Genomic DNA, 8,035 nt, shown 5'->3' with positions numbered 1-8,035 from the left:
GCTGAAACATTTAGCAGGCGAGCACATGAGGGTAAAGCGAGGTTGCACTGTTAACTTTTCCTCTTGAGTGAATAATGAAATAGGAAAGGCATATGTTCATTACATCTTCACACGGAGCTGAACCCCCCCCCCCCCTTTAATTGCCTTCACCGTTTACTACTAGTTTCTCACCATTAAGAATCTGAATTTATTTATTTATTTTGTGATATGGGTAATTCTTAGTCTGTTTATTTGGAGTTCACTGAGTTGTGGTAAGTTGATGTTGTTGCGAAATGTGTCTATCTTTGTCATTGGGTTCTTCTTCTGATGAGTAAAGCTTTTTATAGAAATTGTAAAAGACTTGGTTTATTTCTTCAAGTGTGCTGCTGAGTCCTTTATAATTGAAATGGTTGCTTTTTCCTTGTTATGTCTGATTTGGTTTGCTAGGTATTTTCCTGATTTATTGCTACAGTGGAAAACTTCTAGTCTTAACCCTATAACGCCGAACAAAAATTAGGTACTATTTTTCGAATATCTTTGTATTCTCTCACAGGTTGATTTTGGGAATCGAACTAATTATGTAACGCAGAGTGTTTCACAAAAATGGTGGCTGTTGCAATGTCACTTGCGATTTATTTGTCTTTAACCCTATGACACCAAATGTTTCATATTTGATACATGAGTTTTGAAGCCCTCTATATGATAAGTGTGGTATTTTTTTCTTGAAAAACCTGATGTATACAATTAGATACATGCAATACACAGATAATCCACCAGGGGGGAGGAATTCATTCCCCTTTCCAGTGACACTACAAAATTGTCATTAATGAGGAAAGAGGCAGAACTTTGCCAATTTTGAAAAGGAATTACCAATTTCTTAGACATGTTTGTGTTATATTATGTTTTTGTTTGTTCAAAAATAATAATATTTGAGCATTGAGACCTGATGTATCAAATATGATACAAAATTGAAAGTCATACATGGAAATGCCGAACATATTACATCTGATGCATGAGTTTTGATTTTACGTTCTAGTTCAGTTTGCTGTTCCTTTTCTCTTTTCGTTTTGTATATTGTAAATGAAATTGTCTCTTAGCTATTTTAACTCTCTCTTTTTAATTAATATGCTGTAATATGTTTTTTTTTTTTAGGGTACCTATTGTCATCAGGCCAGGGACTACAGCAGGATACTAACCATGTTGGCTAAAGCTGCCCCTTTTTACTGTTATTGATACAGTTCATTAATTGGGATTGTCCAAAATACAATAAATTAATAATGATTTTTTTAAAAAAAATCATTTTAAGAATCTGTATTTTATTTTTTTTGTTAATTTATTTATTTTGTGATAGGGGTAATTCTAGTTTATTTGGAGTTCATTGAGTTGTGGTAAGTTGATGTTGTTGCGAAATGTGTCTATCTTTGTCATTGGGTTCTTCTTCTGATGAGTAAAGCATTTTATAGAAATTGTAAAAGCCTTGGTTTATTTCTTGAGGTGTGCTGCTGAGTCCTTTATAACTGAAATGGTTGCTTTTTCCTTTTTATATCAGATTTGGTTTGCTAGGTATTTTCCTGATTTATTGCTTCAGTGGAAAACTTCTAGTCTTAACCCTATAACGCCCAACATATTATATTTGTTACATGAGTTTTGAAGCCCTCTACGTGATCAGTGTGATGTTTTTTTTCTTGAAAAACCTGATGTATACAATTAGATACATGCAATACACAGATAATCCACCAGGGGGGAGGAATTCATTCACCAGAGGCCTTTCCAGTGACACAAGATTGTCAATAATGAGGAAGGAGGCAGAACTTTGCCAATTTTGAAAAGGAATGACCAATTTCTTAGACATGTTTGTGTTATATTATGTTTTTGTTTGTTCAAAAATAATAATATTTGAGCATTGAGACCTGCTGTATCAAATATGATACAAAATGGAAAGTCATACATGGAAATTGATATTTGAGAAAAAAAAAACATTGGGGTTGTTCAGAAGGACCAATAAAGGCTCTAGTTTCAAAGAACTGGAATTTTAATATAATATAATATATATATATATATATATAATATAATTTTAATAATATGCAAAAAAATAAATATTAACAATTGATTTCCACTCAAGAACCAATCAAGAACAGCAAAGTTACAATAATGGTATGAATTGCAGTTTATGAGATGATGCATAAGCGTCCACTGTGTTGGTTGATATGGAACTAAAACAACAAAACCCATGAATATACAAGATTAAAGCTGTAGAGCACAGGTGTCAAACATGCGGCCCGGGGGCCAAAACCGGCCCACCAAAGCTTCCAGTCTGGCCCGCGAGATGAATTTGCCAAGTGCAAAATGCAAAAATTACCCTAAAGATATTAACAGTCAAGGGCATCAAACTCAAAAATAACAGCATTATAACCTAGAAATAATGACTCCAACTTTTCTTCTTGGTTTAATGTGAGAAAAATAATGATATTATGCCTGTAAATAATGGCAACACCAATTTTTTCTCTTTGATTTATTGCAAAGAACATTAAATTCTGATATCCTTTAACAATAAAGTGTCAATAACCTGAACAAATATGAACAACCTGGAATGTCTAAAGAAAAATAAGTGCAATTTTAACAACATTCTGCCTATTTTGTGTGTTGATAGATCTGCTCTATAATGCACATGCATAAGTTGAGGCATAATATTGATAAAATTGTACTTATTTTTCTTCAGAAATTTCAGGTTTTTTTTTCCAGTTATTCACATTTTTTTGGTTTTGGATAGAAATAGTTTCATCATTTAATGTTATTTTTTGCACTAAAAAATTTGGAGTTGTCATTATTTATAGGCTATTATGCTATTATTTTACTGGTGCAGCCCGCTGGAGATCAAATCAGGTTGAATATGGCCCCTGAAAGAAAATGAGTTTGACACCTGTGCTGTAGAGTAACTGTCCACTGTAGTGACCACTATGCATGAAAGGGTTAATTTTAGTTCTCGTTCAATTTGCTGTTCCTTCCCTTGTTTTCTTTTTGTAAATTTGTTTTTAAGAATCTACATTTAGCCAGGATCAAACTGTATCTCACTCATTTCACATAGATCTGTTGCTTTTTCATTTCATGCCAAATCAATACAAGCAGAGATATCAGGTGTTATAGAAAAAAAAAAAAATTCAGGGCATGCGTTTCTCTAAGGCTAGCTTCTTCATTCAGGGGAAAAAAGACACGCTTTTACCAGCCTTTACTACTCTGTTTACTTAAATATGCACTACAACCCTCCTGCCCACATCCCTTCCCCCATTCTGTACCGAAGAAACATCATGGACGTTGACCTGGTTACAAAGAAAAGAAACACTTATGCTTCATAAAGCCTCACATCTCCCACCCCCCCTCCTTACCTCACCCACCCGCTCCTCACACCACTCTCTGCCATGAAGTGAGAGCAAGTATATATATCATTTATTAAATCTGACATTGCACTTGAGTAAATGTTGGGATCCTAATGTGAGATGTGTTGTCTCAGACCGCCAGCTAGCTACTCTAGCACGCCATGGTCCATTAGGCCTTCACTCTGGCTCACAAAAAACATGAGTTGGAAGATAAAAAAACAAAAAAAAAACAGCAGTACTGAGAAACCACCCGCTATTAACAGACTACCTGTGTTTAAGTTCTGAGTGGTGAAGTCTTGTCGGTGGGACAATACTCTCATGACATTTCGCTAAACCCACTAACGGAGGTGTTTACATCTCAGTTGCATTTGATATGAGCCAAACAAATCCCAGGCCACAGGATCGGGATCCAATTCAATCAGCTAATGGAAAGGCAAGCTCTTCATTCTCCCTCCCACCACCACCACCACCACCCCCTCCCACTACTACTACCACCCCACTTCTTTCTACCACCTCAGTTTTCCTGCAGCAACACATTCACTACAGCAGACTCTGTACCAAATGCTATAATGGTTTAGCCATTAGGGCTGCATTTATAGCCTGCTAGCAGGTCCTAGGCATTATACTCGGTCACAGCTATTCACGCTAACTTATTAAACTGAATGCCAGAGTAGGAGAAAGCAGAGAGGGAAAGGAGAGGAAGCAAGAGGGAGAGAAGAGAGAAGAAAAAAAAATAGATGAAACAGACAGTAGGAGTGGAGGGGGCCTCAGGTGAATCAAGACTTTTGTATCAGTCAAGCATAAATTTTTCTCTTATATGGAAATAAGGGTTATGCCTAATAAAGTGAAGGAAAGAAAGACTTTCTCGAGCAGGGAATTTCACGTTAAACAACGCATTATGCCTCTCACTTGCTAAATATTCTGTTCGTGTCTTTAAATTAACACTAGTAGTACAATTTTACTGTGACAAATTTAATCCTTGGCTTGAGCTCCTGCAATCCCTTGCTGATTTGACTGCGTAACAATGTGAATTTATGTCTCTCTGGCTGATCCACGCAGTATTTAAAAAGGAATCGTGCAGATTTTACCAAAGTAATTTAGTCCTATCACGATGACAGTGTTATGAATGAAGTTGTCTTTGTTTTGTCAAACTGTTCTAGGCATGTTTATAAATGGGGGGTTTGATGAAACTGGTCCCTAAAAATAGGACAGAGGGGTTAAACATTCAAACCAGGTGTAGACTAAAGTTATGAAGCAAGTTTGGAAGCACTCTGGGTCTGTTTTAAACAGGAATATTTACGGAGATAAAAGAGAAACTATTTTTCAGATTAAAAAAAAATTGTTTTTATACAAAAAGCCGCATGCAAGATAATAAAAAGGAAACGAAAATGACATGCTACTATTTTTTTCAAGTATCTTTTTATCCTCTCACGTACATTTTGGGAATCAAACTAATTATGCAAGGCAGAGTGTTTCACAAAACTGGCAGCTGTTGCAAAATCACTCATGATCTATTTGTGCTTAACCCAATAACACCGAACGTATCATATTTGATACAAAAGTTTTGAAGCCCTCTACATGATCAGTGTGATAGTTTTTTCTTGAAAAACCTGATGTATACAATTAGATACATGCAATACATGGATAATCCACTGGGGGGGGGGTCATTCATCAGAGGCCTTTCCAGTGACACTACAAGATTGTCATTAATGAGGAAGGAGGCAGAACTTTACCAATTATGAAAAGGAATTACCAATTTGTCAGACATGTCTGTGTTATACTATGTTTTTGTTTGTTCAGAAATAATATTTGAGCATTGAGACCTGATGTATCAAATATGATACACTATTGAAACTCGTACATGGAAATTGATATTTGAGAAAAAAAAAAAAAAAAAATTGGGGTTGTTCAGAAGGACCAATAAAGGCTACAGTTTCAAAGAACTGGAATTTTCTGTCAGTGATTCAGGCTTTACAGGGTTAAATGGGCAGGTTCTGTATGTAACACTAGTGGACACGATGGGTTACACACAAAACCTGGAATGAGACTGCAGATTCATAAAAAACCCACATGTCTGGATTAGAAAAACTACTGGGATCAACAAATTTAACACTGTCTTTATTTATAGTGGTATATAAGACCATTTAAAACCATGTTTTCAGATCTAATGCACTGACACTTAGGTAGTTTTTCCTGTCCTAGTTTTGGTACTATTTTTGGCCCCAATATTTTATTAAAAATTAATTAATTTTGGGATGGCTCAGCGCAAGAGTACAATTTTTTTTTTTTTTTTTTTTTTTTGCATTTATGCATTTTGCATTTATCTGAGGTCATCATTAGGTACATCCTGGGGTGGTAATATGTCTAAATTTCTCTTTTATTATTGGGTCTAAAAAGCTGGCGAAGTGCCAGGTACCAAAACAAACCCAGTTTCATAGAAGCACCCATATGCAGAGTTTCAGATATTATGTACATAAATAGAAAGCACTCAGATTGTTAATGATCTTGATTCTATTCTTATCTTAAGTACTTTAATGTGACTCCTGATAGATCATACATTGCAAACATATGCTCAGCTGACAAAACATCAGTCAAACCCACATCATTGTCATTTATATGCAAAGCCTGGTCAAAACAAAATATATCAAACACACCATATTTCATTGGATTACATTTAGCTTTGATTACAGGATGCTTATGTAATGTCACAATTAAAACCACAACATTTATTTAAATTCAGAGTTGCATTAATATTTCACTAAGCTCTTATACTGATAATGGGAGAATGTGACCACTGTGTAAAGTCTTCTCCATCACATCCCAACAATTCTCAACGGGATTCAGTTCAGGATTTGGTTGTATTAACCCACAGGTGTCAAACATGTGGCCCGGGGGCCAAATCCGGTCCGCCAACGGGTCCAGTCCAGCCCTTAGGATGAATTTGTGAAATGCAAAAATTACACTGAAGATATTAACAATCAATGATGTAAAAAATCATTTTAATTTAGATTCCACATACAGACCAATTAGATCTCAAGTGGGTCAGACCAGTAAAATAGCATCATAATATCCTATAAATAATGACAACGGCAGATTTTTATCTTTTGTTTTAGTGTAAAAAAAGTAAAATTACATGAAAATGTGTGCGCTAACAAAGTATCCTTTACAAAAAATGTTAATAGCATGAACAAATATTAACAACCTAAAAAGTCTTAAGAGAAGCAAATGCAATTGTACCAGTATTCTGCATGTTACTAAATGTTTTGTATATTTGTAATAATAATGTAATTTGTAATACATATGTATAAATGATAAAGTGATAAACTGAGGCAGAATATTGTTAAAATCGCATTTGTTTTTCTTAAGGCATTTGAAGTTGTTCATGTTATTCAGATTTTTAAGGAAACTTTGTAGATGTAAAAAATTATCATAATGTAATTTTACTTTTTTCATTGTTATTATTTTACTGGTCCAGCCCGCTTGAGATCTTATTGGGGTGAATGTGGCCCCTGAACTAAAATGAGTTTGACACCCCTGTATTAACCTATAAAGACCCAGTGCTACTTTTGTGGCAGTTCCTAAATTATTATTTTTTCTCTATTTTTTAACTTTTCTTAAGTGATTCATCACCATTTATTCTACTATTATGCTCAGTATCCCAAACGACCAAAAAAAAAAAAAAAACAATTTCACAGGGAGCTACTGGTATTAGACAAACCAGAGGTGCTCATGGAGAGGATGTGAACAATAGGAAAAAGACAAAAATCCACACACTCACTTGGGTGAGAACATTAGAAATTGTAAAAAGCCTTTATTTCATGAGAGCCTGTAGATCAATTCATTGGAGCTGGAGTTAAAAACACACAACGCGTGTCAGCATGCGCCTTCTTCATGAAATAAAGGCTTATTATAATTTCCAATTTTTCCAACTAAGTGCCTGTATTTTTTCTCTTTTTCCAATTATACTCAGTATTTTGCATTAAGTGAAAATCAGGTATTTTCCTGTAATTAACCCTTTCATGCATTGTGGTCACTCCAGTGGACAGTTCTTCTCCAGCTGTTCCCTTGTATATTCATAGGTTTTGTTGTTTTAGTTCCATATGAGCCAACACAGTGGACACTTAAGCAACATCCCATAATACACTGCAATTCATACCATTACTATAACTTTGCTGTTCTTGATAAACCTGATCTGCAGTAACATTTTTATGTGTAAATCAGTTATTTGTTAGACAAAAAGAGTTGTTTTTTGCATATTATATGAGGTAATAACTAGCATTAGAGTATGGTAAAATGTGAGAAAACATCAAATTAGCAGCCTTAAAAATGTTTTTATTTCATTGTTTTCATTTCACTTTCTGATATTGGGTTTTAAATACATATTTCTTTACTTAAAAAATTAAATGCATGGACATTTTTGAAACTCCATGAAAAAAAAAAACTCGGTCACAATTTATTTTTATGCCTAAAAACACTGCAGAAAAAAAAAAATCTTGACTAAGGTTCTCATAATTCATGCATGAAAGGGTTAATTCACTGATCATGTAGATGTCCATAAAAGCTCTAATTAACCCTTTCATGCATAGTGGTCACTATAGTGGACAGATATTCTCTTGTATATTCATGGGTTTAGTTGTTTTAATTCCATGTCCTCCTGAGACCCAACAATGCATTTTTGTCCT

Source organism: Sphaeramia orbicularis, chromosome 21 (genome assembly GCF_902148855.1).
Source record: "Sphaeramia orbicularis chromosome 21, fSphaOr1.1, whole genome shotgun sequence".
NCBI classification, from domain to species: domain Eukaryota; kingdom Metazoa; phylum Chordata; class Actinopteri; order Kurtiformes; family Apogonidae; genus Sphaeramia; species Sphaeramia orbicularis.
The sequence above is the reverse complement of the archived record's forward strand: the minus strand, read 5'-3'. Positions refer to the sequence as shown.